This window comes from Patella vulgata, chromosome 5 (genome assembly GCF_932274485.2).
Source record: "Patella vulgata chromosome 5, xgPatVulg1.2, whole genome shotgun sequence".
In the NCBI taxonomy this organism is placed as follows: domain Eukaryota; kingdom Metazoa; phylum Mollusca; class Gastropoda; family Patellidae; genus Patella; species Patella vulgata.
The window spans coordinates 52,794,832-52,810,714 of NC_065883.2; positions in this window are offsets into that span (position 1 = coordinate 52,794,832).

A 15,883-nucleotide genomic window follows, 5' to 3' on the forward strand; every position below is an offset into this window, starting at 1 on the left:
TGTTCAATATATTCATTGGTATTATCTATTTTATAACTATTTTAGCAAGACCGACCGACCAGCTCTCTTGCATAATACATCTAAAACTGATCATTATATCAATCATTTATTAATTATTGTTAATATTATTGTTTAATTTATATAGCGCTTCATTACACAAGAGTGCTTCTAAGCGCATTAACAAAACTATTCAAAACTATTTTTGAAACAAAATGTGTTCTTAAGTTAGTCTTAAAGCTTTGGATGGAAGAGGACTCACGAAGAGTTTTTGGAAGATTATTTTAACTGCTCTGACAGAGAAAGCATATTCACCAGAACGTTTATTATATTTCGGAATCCTCAATATGCTACCATCACTTGCGGAACGACGGTTTGGTCGCCGGGAAGAAATCAAAAGAGTTCTTTTAAATAATTGGGTGCAGTGTCAGAATAAATTGATTTAAATGCATTCACAAGAGCTTTAAATTGAACCCTCGCTCGAACTCTAAGCCAATTGGGTTTCTGTAACTTATCTGATATATAATCATGTTTTCGTGTTCTAGTTATGAGACGTGCAGCATTGTTGTGTCCTATTTGCAGTCTATTAAATAATGTTTCTGGTGCTCTTAGTAGAAGGGAATTTGCATAGTCCATAAAAGATGTTACTAATGCTTTAACAACACTTAATTAATGTACTATGTAGATGAGTTGAAACAAATAGTGGGATCTCCCAGAGTAATAGAAAATGCTCTGGCAATGAAACACAAGTCTATTGATGCCCTTTGCGACAAAAAATAAAACAAAATACATTTTTAACAAAAATCCAAGGACATACTATCCATGTACGCCAATTACACATCACACATATCAAAACGGGGACATGGTTTGTTCTGGTATAATGTATTAACTTTTTTAATTATTAGATCAGGTTTTCTGGCTCGCTGCTTCCGATATGTTGGTTGAAGGCTCGTGGAAATGGGTCCGAACAATGAGTCCAGTCTTGCAAACATTTTGGAAACCAGGTCAACCAGACAACAAAATAGCAGTAGATGGCATCCACGCACAACACTGTGCCCAAATGAATAAGGATGGTTGGGATGATGATCACTGTAAGAGGAAACACAACTTTATTTGTGAAAGACCAATATTGTAGAGATAACTAACGAAACCACCGCCATTACTTTGGTGTATAATACACAACCGTAACTATACTGGTGAACTTGAAAAATAGAAATAAAATCATCTAAGATTTTGAACAAATCAGATTTTCTTGTTATAATTTATGGTAAGTATGCCATCTAGTTGGGATTCAGACCAAACCGGTGCCTAATTCTAATGAGTATGGGTCTCTTATCAACAACATATCACCTTTCGTTGAGCTTTTCCATAAATGTTATGAATTTGGTTCCCAATCAGTTGAAGCTTAAAGCCCCCCCCCCCCCTCCGTCTTCTTACCAGAATTACACCAGTATTTCAAAGAAGACGTATATTGCTCTGCGATGCGTGGCAGGCTGTTATGGCGTGGCAGGTTGAAAATGTCTAATTTTTAGAGATGACCTCGCAGCTGATATCGCACATTTATGACACTAGAGAAATGGGGTTTAACATACTTCTTTTCTGCAGCAACCGGTATAATGAAAACGGGCATACATGCAATCTGCTATAAGGGACGTTTTGCCCGGACAGCGTCTCTACGCCTACTCTTATTTCGAATTCCAACTGCAAAGGGTTCCTTTACTTACATGCCAACGTGTAAACGGGGCCTCGGTTTTTGTGTCACCCGAAGAACTAGATACTGTTCCTTGCCAGGTCCTCCATCCTGTAAAAATCCGTGTTAATCGACCTATAATTAGTGGTGTTATGTGACATATTCGTGGGGTCATCTTTGTTTCCAAGCAGTGGGTGATTTATCCATCGCAGTAGGCCTATCACTGCATGTGTAATTAGAATTATATAACTGTGATGTGTTCAGGAAAGCGGTGCCAGAAAATATTATTGTATAGTCTGAATAAGCTTCCCGTGGTCTTTTTATCACGTAAGATTACTTTCGTCAGAATTAGGCATCGAAATAATTGTCTGTTCCAATTTGGATCTAACCCAATAGGAAATGACCCATAATTCGTTGCTGTTCATCTTCAAATGGAACCAGAGTTATTGTGTCTTAAATTAAAATAAGACTAATCAAATACACAAATAAGTGGATGTACTTCAACAAGCAGTTGTGGTGCAAGATACGTACATATTTTGCAAGAGATGGGCGGAAAGCAAGAAAAATCGACAAAGCAAATCCTTTTATTGTCCCAATGCTTCACAGACTTTCGACAAAAAGGGTAACTCCAAAACGGAAGGAGCGGCCTGCTGATTATTGATATTGTTTTTTCTTGGTGGACGGACAGACCACCAGCGAATGATGAGAATTGGTAAGTTTCATTCTTTCGTGTTCACATAAAAATTGTGACCTCTAGAGGGTTGACAATTTATGTAGCTGATTTTCCTACGACCAGGAGCATTAATCCAGGAAGAAACGGTCCGATATGTCCCAAATTCGAATAAATACATAATCAAAGTTTCATCAAGATCGGATAAAAATTATGACCTGTATCCACAAACAAATGAGAACGGACTAGTAATCCTGGCATTCCTTGGCCTATACCATATTTTCAACATTTCGACCATCTTAATCTTTATAACCACATACATGTAGAATCCAACAATAATCTGATAAAAATATTGAAGCAGGTTTACCGTCTCGATATTTTTCTAGGCCTGCCCAAAGGGATTTATCGGCTGTGACGCCATTCTAGGACGGGGTTTCCGCATTTCATGTCTGATTACTTCCTGATCCTTCCGACGCGAAAATTTTGAAATTTTGACCCTCTAAATGATCATTCTGGGCTATTTTGAGAAAGATCTCTGACCTACCAATCATGCCCCTGTACTACGAATATTTTACTTTGGACTTAAAAAATGGGGAAAGGGTGTTGTTGGATGGCCGAATGGTTAGCATGCGTGCGCTGTATCATAAGGTCTGTCATTGAGTCAACTGGCGTGATTTCGATTCCCCGGTTGTACGTGACAAGGAGCAGGGTCACCTGTCCAACCTCGTGGGTTTTCTATGGGTCCTCCCCCCCCCCACACACACACTGCTAAATATCCCAACGCGCAAGCGAATTATTGAAATAAAATTGAACCATGTGTTAGTCCCGAAATGACCTAGTTTGTGTCGACTGGACGTTAAACCCCATTTCTCTCTCTCTCTCTCTCTCTCTGACACATTACGAGAAGGTTTAGAGTCTGTACACAGTCTATACATCAGTATCTGGTGTGTCCTGCGCGAGTGTCAATAACAGCAGCGCAGTGTCTTTACATGGAGTGGACCAGACGATTGATGAACGCCATTGACACCTGGAACCACACTCTCAGAGGCACAATCCATCGGCCGTGTTTGGTCTCGGTACAGCGTTATTAAGACTCCTCTCAATTTCATCCCAAAGATGTTCAATCGGGTTTAAGTCCGGACTAAGGGCTAGCTAGTGCATAACGTTGACACCGTTCTGCTGTAGAAAGTCCCGAGTAACTCTGGCGGTGTGGGCACGGGCCTTGTCATGCTGGAAAACGTTGTTTTGATGACGTGCGAAATGAGGTATGACGTGGGGTCTGAGAGCTTGATCGATGCAGCGCACTGCTGTGATGTCGCCTCCTCTCCCTGGACCAAGATTTTAGAACGCCACAGGACCCACTCTCTGGTTCAGGCCGATTCCACCCCAAACCATTATGCTTGTGCCTCCCCATAAGTCTCGTTCCATAACACATTGGTCAGAATAACGCTGGCCACGTCGACGCCATATTCTGGTTCTTCTATCTGTAGTTGATACGCAATACGGATTCTCATCTGTGAACAGAACAGTTCTCCATTGCCTGTGTCGCCAGTTCTAGTGTTGTTGGGCAAACAGTAGACGTTCACGTCGATGGCGAGGGGTGAGGATCGGTCCACGGTAAGGTCTACGGCAATGGATGTTCTCTCTGGTGGGACGTCGGCGCACTTTATCGGTACTGATGAGTCTTCCGTGTGTTCACACTGTCTGGCGTGCTGTCTCAGATGCCTGTGTGAAGGGATTCTGCTGTCGAACAACATAGCGGTCTACCAGTTCGGGGGCGATCATCCGTGGTGTTGGTGACCCGAAAGCGTTGCTGAAGCCTGTAGACGTACGTAACTAACGTACGAAAATTAAATGGTAGCTGGCCCTTTGTTTTCGCACGTATACAGTGAATGGCCATTTTGCTCAGTAATCCCAGCCAGAATTTGGCGATTTTTTTAAATTGCGTTAAAGTTTTAAATTTTTGTTTAGAACTGAAATAGATTAACTTTTAGTCAATCCCCACGCTAAAAACATCAACAGAATTGATTGTGTATATCTGAAATAGACACGACCGAAGCACAAAATAGTACCAATATGCCGACGTCAAATCTAGAGTTGTAGATGATGCTATTTTTGTGAAAAATCATTGGAAAAAGCGATAAGACGTTCTGTACGGATTATACAGTCCTAAAGGCTGCAAGAAGACTATTGTTTACAATGTAACATTGTGTCTTGTAATGTTGATAATGATCATAATGATGGTGTTTACATTTGTTTGTTGATGCGACCTCATGACCTGTGACGTTTAGATAACGTCATATGGATATCATGGCTATTCACTGTGTCAGAGTCACTTCTCTGCAGGTAGGGTGAGTCTGTCGTTCAGATTGGCCTGTAGATGTTCCGAAAATTGACATGGAAGTGATTGGCAACGGCTTGGGCAGGTTGGCCAGCGTCGAGTCTTCCAAGCGCCTGGTTCCTCTAAGATGTCGTGAGTCGCGGCATGCTGCTGACGTTGTAGTGTGAATGATTCAACCAGGTTTGGGGGGTGCATTTTATAGGGCTGGTCCCGGTGAACAGCACGTGCAGCATAAGTTACATGAAAATCTTGGAGAACATATTAGCATCTCAGAAGTCGGGTTGCGTTTTTGAGAACATTTCCTGGGTTTTATTCTGTGTTTGGGAAGGAGCCATAATGTTGAGGTAAAGTTGCAGATGTGGTCACAAATATACAATAAAAACATTTGGCAAGTTTTATGCAATCCGTCTATTCAAAACATACCAACCCGACGTTTCTTTTGTTTGCTGCTTAGTAAAGATGACATATATTAATCGCACATTTATTTATTTTTTTCAAAAGTATCATGCAATCAAACTGATTATCAACTATACACTAAGTTTCATCACTCTCTATCAGATAGAATCAAACTTATCTTGTCCTAAAGCATCGATCAATGAAATTGCTTAGCCATGCTTAGCTTTGGCTCGAAATGTTAATCATTGAACTCAGTCAAGACATTCACCTAATGAACATCTACATCAAGTTTAAACATCTACTTCAATTAAAAGCAGAGTTGTTATATGTTCCAAGGTCTTAGTCACGGTAATATACTATTCAAAAAAAGTAGGGGATATTTGATTTTGGGGGCATAATACTAAAATATGCAAATGACTACGAAAAAAGTCACTATAGAACCTAACAGAAGAAACATTTCCAGTTACATGTGACGCCCAAACGCACCAATAGCTACCGCATGGAATGCAGGTGATGCTTGGGATCATCATGGGGGTCCAACCCAAGATTTGCACGACTCTGACTTTGAATGTTACAGTCATTGTGGCATTGAATTCCAGGGTGGAAACATCAGTTTAATTGTTTTAGTGACCAGAAAACAAATTTTGATATGCGTCGGCTTACCCAAAATGAAAGGTTACGTGCCCTTGGCATGCTACAGATCGGCACAACACAGGCGGTTGTGGCGCGGACGATGATTGTTTCTCAGTCTGTCATAAGCAGGCTATGGTCCAGATACACAATCTGTACAGGACAGACCACGCTCAGGTCGACCAAGGGCGACAACTCAAGCCCAGGATCGATTTATCCGTACCTTGGCCTTGAGAAATCGTGTCATCACAGCAAATCAGATCAGCGCTCGTCTTCAAACAGACACTGGTGTGAGAGTGAGTGGCCAGACGATTCGGAATCGACTGCATAGGGGTCACCTTCGCGCCCGACGTCCTCGCGTGATCCCTTGTTTGAGAGATCATCACATTCAGGCAAGACGTCGTTGGTGTAGGGATCGTCAACACTGGGATAATCGACGCTGGAGCAATGTGATGTTTTCAGATGAGTCAAGGTTCACTGTTGATTTTTTTGACAGACGTAGGAGGGTGTGGCGTCGTCGAAACGAGCGCTTCCAAGACGTTAACGTCATCAGACATGATCGATTTGGGGGTGGTTCTGTTATGGTGTGGGGAGGCATCACTGTTGCTGGAAGAACGGCTTTACATGTTGTTGCAGGGCGTGTTACAGACCAGTACTACCGGGACAACATCTTGGCAGTCCATGTTGTGCCGTTCGCACGACGTCATGGCCGCCGTTTCATCTTCCAGGATGACAACGCAAGATGTCACAGGGCCAGGATCGTTACAGGTTACCTCCAACAACAGAACATCACCACATTACCTTGGCCAGCACTGAGTCCCGACCTCTCCCCCATCGAGCATGTCTGGGACATGCTTGGACAGAGGTTACGTCAACGTCAACAACGTCCTGCCAATGTCCAAGAACTTGCTGCTGCGTTGCAACAGGAATGGGACAATCTGGACCAAAATGACCTTAGACGTCTCATTAGGAGTATGCCACGTCGGATCAATGCTTGTTTGGCAAACAGAGGAGGATTTACCCGTTACTGACTTGGTTGTGATGCTGTGGTAACTTTGCTGTTTGACCCCGGGTATCATTTTACCCTTATAATGGTCAGTCTGTGCCTTACTTAGTCTAACGATCATTTGGAATATATCGATGAATGTGAACTTCATTTCATTTTGTCATTTGTTTCTTCGTCAGTTTCATTAGGTGACTTTAATAACACTTAAAAATCAAATATCCCCTACTTTTTTTGAATAGTATAATATAACGAATCTATACTCAGAGTTTCATCACTCTTACTTAATTATAACCAAAGTTATCGTGCCCCAAAGCATCAACCAATCAGATTGCTTATCTCTGCTTACCGTAAGCAGACAATGTTTATCATCCAACTACATCAAGTCATTCACCGAATGAACGCCTATACCAAGTTTGAACATTCTACCACAATTCGAAGGAGAGTTATTGTGTTCCAAAGTCTCGGCCAATGAAATTGCTTATCGCTCTGCTTACCCTGAGCAGAAAATGCTCATTATTGAACTTATTCAAGGTATTGATGTAATGAAACTATACAGCAGCAAGTTTCATCACTCTCACTTAATTAGAACTAAAGCTACCGTTTTCCAAAGCATCAACCAATCAAATTGCTTATCTCTGCTTACCCTAAGCAGAAAATGCTCATCTTCGAACTCAATCAAGGCATTGGCCTAACAAACACCCACACCAAGATTAAACATTCTAGCTCAATTAGAAGGAGGGTTATTGTGTTCCAAAAGGTGTGACAGACAGATAGACAGTCTGACAGACAGACAGACGAACGAACCCATTTTAATAGTCCCCTGCTTTCTTCGAAAGGCGGGGGACAAAAATCGTTTCAAGATATAATTTTGCAAGGTGAGGAAATAATACAAACAGGGTTCGTGGCAAGAAAGCTACATTATGGAAACTGGAGAATAATGAAAACGATTTTATAGAATGTACAATAATAGTTTTATTAAAGCCCCAACAAGCAAAACAGTTAAACATATATCTCAAAAGTCAAAAATAGTCACTATTGTAATACAAAGAATTGTTATGTAATTAATCACACCTGAGTCTAAACCTGTCATGAGAAATGGACTGTTAAAATAGAAATATTATAATTTAAATATAATTGTCTAAGAGGCTGATGACGGTGTGAAATCGCTAGAAACCAATGCTGATTGCATGTGATCTTAAACTCTCTATCTAACTGTTATTCGGGAATGTTGGGGGCTTTAAGAGCGTGTCCGCGACAGCACCATGCAGAGGCTCTTGGATCGCGGATTTGGACCAATATTTTTCTGTGAGTTGGGTTAGTACCCAGATACATCCCCACAAAATATTAGGTTGATTCAGTTGATATCAACCTGGCAAATTGGAAAAATATTTTTTTAATAGAAAAATATTCCAAAAATGGGGTAATTTGGAACTAAATTTGGATTATCTGTTATTCAGGCAATAATTGATTTAGACAGACGAAATTGCGGGCTTTAGTAAGACCTGCCAGGCTCCTCCTACACACAGAGTTTTAAGTTTCTACTGCCAATGATATCTTGGTACTGCCCAGATACTCAACTCTCTCTGAAAATTGAATTGAATGAAAACTAAAGTTTGAGCCGCTATAGCTCGTTCTTTGCAGGGACTGGGACCAAAGTTGAATGTTACCCACAACCCTCCTTCCAACAAAATAAAAATAAAAATGACCGACACAGGCATAATAAAAAAAAGGAAAAAAAAATTAAAAACTCAAAAAATTATGATAAAATCTTCCGTTTATCAACACCCCAGATGAAGAATACGTATGGACATCTTTACAAATTTAATATATTCCATTTAATCATTAGCAAGGATGATTTGGACTTGTGAGGGAGAAAAAAAAATGGGTTTAAAGTGCACTGGGCACAAACTAGGTCATTTTGGGACGAACATATGATGATGCATAATTTGGTCATCTTTACTAAGTTTATATGCGCGCGCGAAAAGAGAGAATCTGTGAGATTGGAGAGACAACACTAGACCATGTCAGACCTACCTACAACAAGCTTGTAATAGAAACACGCCACTTAAATCTATGACATACCTTATGATCTAAAGCGCACGCGTTAGATCACTTTTGACTTAATAGTAAGTGCAGGGGGACTGCACCACACAAAATTTACACAAAAACAAATACAAGGACAAGACATCATGGATCCGGGGGCTAGCCATAGGCGTCCACTGCGCTGTACAGTCCCGGGTCTGTAGTGACACAGACTTTACTCAAATTTGAAAACAATCAGGAATACAACCCAAAGAAACCATTGTGCAATGCCAGCATGAATCATGATCTGCTATATTATGCTACACGAAATACGAATGTAAGCATATGTAGTAAAATTCAAGACAGATATTAAATGTCTCTCCATGAACACTTAAAAATATTTTTTGGCTTCTTCTTACATGAGCATGTGGATAATAGATATATCAAGTTTATCATAGTCATGGCAGCTCATAAATCTATACGATGATCTGATCCTGAATACAGATCCTAATAACCGTGGTCTGATCACTATAAAATTATGCACGACTTATGACCTTCCCTTCGACTATCCAGCGAGCGTGAAAGCCTGGTTTTGTCACGAAAACGTTATGATTTTTGACCAAAATACCCTATTTGACAGGCATGTTCAAATAACGAAACATTGTAGTACTACGGACTTCTTTATTGGTTGTGTTTGTGATCGTAAATAACACTACAGTAACAATAGTTTCACAACTTTATTACTAAGTTGTACTGGCTTTTCAGGTTCCTCGTTCTCAATGGTAATGACTGGTAAGAAGTTCTGGGTGAGCTCTAATCCAGCTCTCCTCTACACCCTAATTTATACCCCCCTACGTCCCGCAGGTCTTCAATAACCTTGACGTGAATTTCCACGCCATAATATGGCAAGGAATACAACTCTTTATTTCCAACAAATAAGACAGGCAACGTTACCTATTTTTGGTCTATCAACCCTAGGTCGATTAACAGCTAGAATTTGATGACTATTTTGACAATGATTATAATTTGACCAAAACATCACTGTTTTTTTACGAATAACTATATCCACGTTCATTTAGTACATGTGATATAACTTTATAGACAAAATTGAAGAGCCAATTTTATAAAGACCCACCATTGTCTCAAGGGGCAAAGTGCTACAACATATAGTATTATAGTAATGGTGATGATCAGTGGTAATTTGAAAATAATAGTTGGGCATTAGTGAAAAGGCGCTGCTTTGGTTAGACTGCGCTGATATAAAAACTTGCAATGCCAGCCCATACATTTATACAATTCCCTGCTACTAACTACTGAATACAAATGAGAATAATCGTTGTTTGATTCTGCAAAATTATACGCCAGTTACGATGATCGTGGACGTCAGATTTTGTCACAAAAACGTTATGATTTTTTAACCAAAATTATATATTTCGCACGAGGAACGCTCAAATAACAAAATATAGTACTAATGTTGATAATCAATATTCATTTGAACTCTTGAAGATAGTCGTCGGTCATCAGTAAAAGAAGAATCGCATGGAAAATACTGATTTTTACACAATTTCAGAATATTGTAGCACTCTAGTCTAGTGGGTTTTGTGCTGGTAAGTTTGTTTCTTCTGGCATACACTTGGACGGATGCCCTTCATAACCACACTCAGCAGTTCTAGGTCAGACCCGCCAAGAAGCAGCTACATACGTTTTAGAGTGACATAGTTTTCAACATACGTAAAATGACCACTTTCAGATAATCCACAGAAAATTCCACACGATTCATTCATTCCCAACGTACTGCATGATTTTAAGTCGACCACTTGCCCTATCATACCTTACCAATATCAAAATTTTAGGGTCACAACATTTTTAGTAGGAGCGTGTTGAAATTTGGGCAAAAAATTGTCGAAATATGGCAAATTTTGCCCCAAAACAACAATTTCCAGTTATACCGGAAGTTGCCATTAAAAAATTGTGTCACTTCATCGCGTTACTTCTGTCGCCGAGGGGTTCCGATAGACCAAGTATGATTGAAAATTGCTGACCACCAGGGTTATCGGGGTTTTTGGGGTTTTTTGAATTTTTGCATGGTCCTCTCACGGATGCGTTCTTAATTGCATATTATATTATTATTAAACCCCCTCCCTTTTAATTTTGCACTGACAAATCTATAATACATATGTTTACATCCAAATGCTTGATATTTGTTTTAGATACTATTGACAAGATACAATTATATCTTTAGACAGCACAAATCTGACTTATAACTGTTGATGTCCATTGCAAACTAAGACGCTGGCGAGATAACTCAAGATTGTCATCATTACCATAATCAACCATCATCATAATCAAACATCGTCTTTATTACCATAATCAACCACCATCATGCTAATCAACCACTCGATCCCTGCATTGGCCGAGAAAGTTCATTCAGAATTTCCGGCGTGGTTTCCCCTTGTCAGTGATGCAGGATGGAGGGACTGACAAGGACAGCTGTCTAGTCGTTCGGATGGACCGAAAAACCGAGGTCCCGTGTACACATTGGCGTGCACGTAAAAGACCCCTTGGCAGTTGGAATTCGATAAAAGAGTAGGCCGTAGCGCCGCTGCCCGGGCAAAATTTCCCTCATAGCACACTGTATGGCGTATGCCCGTCTTCATTGGCCCAGGTTAGGAGCAGAGCAGTAGGACGTTAAACCCCATTTCATTTCATTTCATAATCAACCACTATACTATTATTAGCACAATCAAGCCAGTCATCATTATCACTACCATCACCTAAAGTGAAAATCATATCTTCATGCTATAAACCTGTAGTTACAAAAATACAAAAAAATAGCTATACTCAAATGGGACGTCGCTGATAATATTTACAATGCCTTCATTCACCGGACTTTCATTTTTCAGTGGAAACGAAAATGAATTTTAGTTATTTTGAAAAAAAAAAAAATATGTCAAATTATGTTTTTCTTCAATCGGGACCGATAAGTAATAACTGCATCAAAATGTTTCAGAGTTGGCACAAATTTATGGAGAAAACGACGCAGGATAATCCAATTCATTTCCATCAGGCCCGGATTAAAAAGCGGGGTGCTGACCAGGCTCCAGTCAGGAATCTCAATGTTTAAGGGGCCCCTAATTAGTTCTATGATTTGATCTAATATATTGTACCAAATAAATATATCGGTCGACCATACTGACATACATATTGCATTTGCGTGTGTGACGGACAATGAACAGAATCTGCTCGTTTTCAATGTTGATACAAAGGTCCCGCTGACATTTTCAGACAAGGGCCTCGTGCAAGCTTAATCCGACCCTGATTTCCCCTGATGGCTTCCAGATTAGATTTCAAAACCAGGTAAATATTTCCCTAATATTCAGAATTAATCTGTCTTATTTCACTAGGCATATAGGCCGGTGTGGGGGTGGGGGGCAGCTGACCCTTAACTTTCAGGTAATCTGACTTTCCAGGCAGACAGGTAAAGTGAAAAAAAGTTCGCAAATTTAGTGCCCGAAATCCAATAAAACGATAATTATCATTTGTGAATCCAGCTGCAACAGTCCGAGTGAACAGCTTAACCGTGGGCTAGAATAGCAGAAAAACACATTTGCAGCGGTTAAATTTTCAAAATGTTCTCGTGGAGGGCGAGACCCCCATACCCCGCGATGATTGTTTGTTTGTTTGTGATTCAGGATAGCCACCTAAGCTAAGCTAAGCTATATTGGACCAAATTGAAGTTGCTATATTCACATGTTGGAATAGCAGGAAAACGCATTTGTGGCAGTTTCAGTTCTGTTACCACAGAACCAAAAATGTCGCATCCACCTCCACCACCACCTTTAAAGTGCTCAAAGTTTGGTCTGCCTACCCTCCCAATGATGTTCCAGCACGACTCTGTGACATGACCTCAATGTTTCCGACCAAATTTGTTAAAAACTATAGCCTCTATCGCGTTCACGAAATTCTGAATCAATAGAAATCCTCCTCCTCGATGCTTCTCATCAAATTTGAAAACTATCCATTAAAAACAAGATTTTTGGAAGGGGGGGGGGGGGAGTAACTCCGGAACCGAAAGTCACATTACACTGAATATCGATAGGGTTTGTCCTCTTATAACCACAATGTTTCACACCAAATTTGAAAAAAATTCCGTCTAAAACTGTAGCCTCTGTCGCGTACACAAGGATTGGAACGGAACGTCGCAGAACGCAAAAATCAATAAGGTTTAGTCTCTCATGGCCTCAATGCTTCCTACCTAATTTGAAAAAAATCTGATAAAAAATTATAGACTCTGTTGCGTTCAGGAGGTTTTCGGCAGAAAGGGGATTACTCCAGAACAGAAAGATGCGGAAAGCTGGAAATTTATAGGGTTCACTCTAACTCATGACCGCAGTGTTTACAACAAAATTTGAACAAAGTTTCGTTAAAAATGTAGCCTCCATCGTGTTCACAAGGTTTTCAGCAAAGGGAGGTGACTCCATAGCAGAAAGTTGTAGAAAGCTGAATATCGCGAGCAATCGTCGTGTCATGAACACAATGCTTCGCAAAATCTGTATCCCGTTCTAAAAGTTCATGGGTGACTACTAACAAGTGAAACTTTGCAGAACGCTGAAAATCAATATGGCCCATTCTCTCATAATCCCAATGGTTGGTTTTCGGGAAAGAGGGCAACTCTTGTAAGAAAGATCGGTGGACGTTGAAAATCGATCGAGTTCGTCTTTTCATGGCCACTATGCTTCACGCCAAATTCGAAAAGAATCTGTCAAAAACTGTTGTATCTATCGCGTTCACTAACCAATCTGTTAAAAACTAGAGCCGCTATAGCGCTGACAAGATTTTCAACAAAGGGGGATAACTCTGGCACTGAAAGTCGTTGAACGCTGAAAATCGATAGGGTTCGTCCTCTCATGACCACAATGTTTCACACCAATTCCGTCAAAAACTCTTAGCCTCTAAAACGTTCACAAGCCAATTGTTGACGGGCGGACCGATGGGCCGACGTCCAGAGGGCGTCCACCATATACATGTACGTCCAAATGAACATGTGGGCCTATAAAAATTGTTATTTAGATAAAGTTGCATGTAATTAAAAGATCACTGGGTAAAAGCCTTTTTTTATGCACCCATATTTAAGTGTGGGCATATTATGTCGTCACCCTGTCCGTCGGTCCGTCAACAATTGATTTGTTAACTCGAAAGAAGATAGAGTTCTTGACGGATTCTTTACAAATGAGGTGTGAATTACCATGATTATGAAAGAACGAACGCGATAGAGGCAATATCATTTTGACGGATTCTTTTCAAATTTTGTGTGAATTACTGTGGTCAGGCTAGGACGAATTCTAGCAATTTCTGTTCCAGAATACAGACACGCACGCACGCACGCACACACGCACACGTACACACAAACACGCCTTTGCCGAAAAACCTCATTGACAAAATAGAGGTTGTACGGATTTTTTTCAAATTTGGTGTGAAGTATTGTCGTCATAAGAGGATGAACCCAATCCATAGTATCGTTCTACGACTTACCATTCCGGAGTTATCCCCCTTTTGCCGAAAACCTGGTGAACGATAGAGGCTGTAGTTTTCGACAGATTCCTTTCCAATTTGGTGTTAAGTATTGGTCATTAGACGACGAACCATGTCGATATTAAAGCGAGAATTTCAAATTTTCTAAGAAAGTCAAAACATAATTATTTCTATGTCTTTTGCTCAATAGGTTATCAACTCACTATTATACGATCATGGGCATTCTTTCCCACCCTTAAAAATGTATGACACAGGAAATAACAACACAATTACCTCCCCTGTTTTGCTATTGACAACATGGGGCAGCCATTTTCCAACGTTGGAATTTGAAGTTAAAAATGATATTTTTGCCAATTTCTCAGCTGGCAATAGCGAATTATAGGATTAATAGGATTATTCTTTAACAAGGTAGGACTGTTTATGGATACCATCTATTTTAAGGCTTTATTTTAATACATTTTAAAAATATAACTTGAAAATTTGCAATTGCAACTTTAAGTGTTCTATGACTTTCCTTTCTAGAGTTACACACGCCCCCCCCCCCCCTTTGCCCATATACCTGAAGCAATGGCCCGAGAAATCCCTCTCTGCCCATTGCTGGATTGGCTTCTGATACTTGAGCTTTTGAGGGAGTGTGTCTATTCTTCCCGTTCATTAAAATCTATCATAAGTACAGCAACATGACAGCCCTTCGTTTAATCTGGGGTCTACCCTAAAACTTTGTAGAGTGATTTAAGGTATTAACAACGGTGAAAGTCTTGTTCGTCTCCATACAGTATTGTTTATATTGTATCAATGTTGATAGCCTTGTTTGTCACGCAATTAGTTTTTTCTGCAATATTCTGCTATGCACTGGTTAATTGTGCATAATAAAATCGTGAGTCATGACGTGGCGTTATGTAAACATATTTGGTCCAATGTGGAGCTATGTTTAAAGGGTAATCAAAATATGGTTACGCAGTTAGCTATTGGTTGTTAATCGGACTATTGACCAGTCATAAGTTGAAACAGAAATTTGTTTGCAGTGTTTAGTGAGATTAGCTCTAATCAAACGAAACACTACGGGGAGTATGCCCTTTGCCAAAACCTTGTGAACTTGATAGGGTTTTTTTTCCCCATATTACTGTAGACGTGAGGAACGGTGGCGTTGGCAAGGGCCGGGGGGGGGGGGGGGCATAAATCTAGTCTGCCCTCTGTTTGCCCCCCCCCCCACCAATAATTTTAGAAAATAAAACGAAGTATTTGTGATACGTTTCGGTAATCAATACCTTCTACGGTGATTAAATCCCACATCCCCACTCAGTCATAGACTTGCATGCAGGGGCGGATTGGGGCCAGGAACCAGCCCGGGCTCCCGTGTCGGAGCGGCCCCTTTTACTGACCGCGGAGCCCCGACGGGGTTTCCAGGGGTTCTCCCCCCGGGAAATGAACCCCAAATATGCGATTTGGTGGCATATCTGATTATAATCTCGGACAAATTCGGCCATCAGACCAGACCGTATTTGTTATACGTTTTGGTAATCAATACCTTCCATGGTGATTAAATCCCACATCTCCACTCAGTCATAGACTTGCATGCAGGGGCGGATTGGGCCGGGA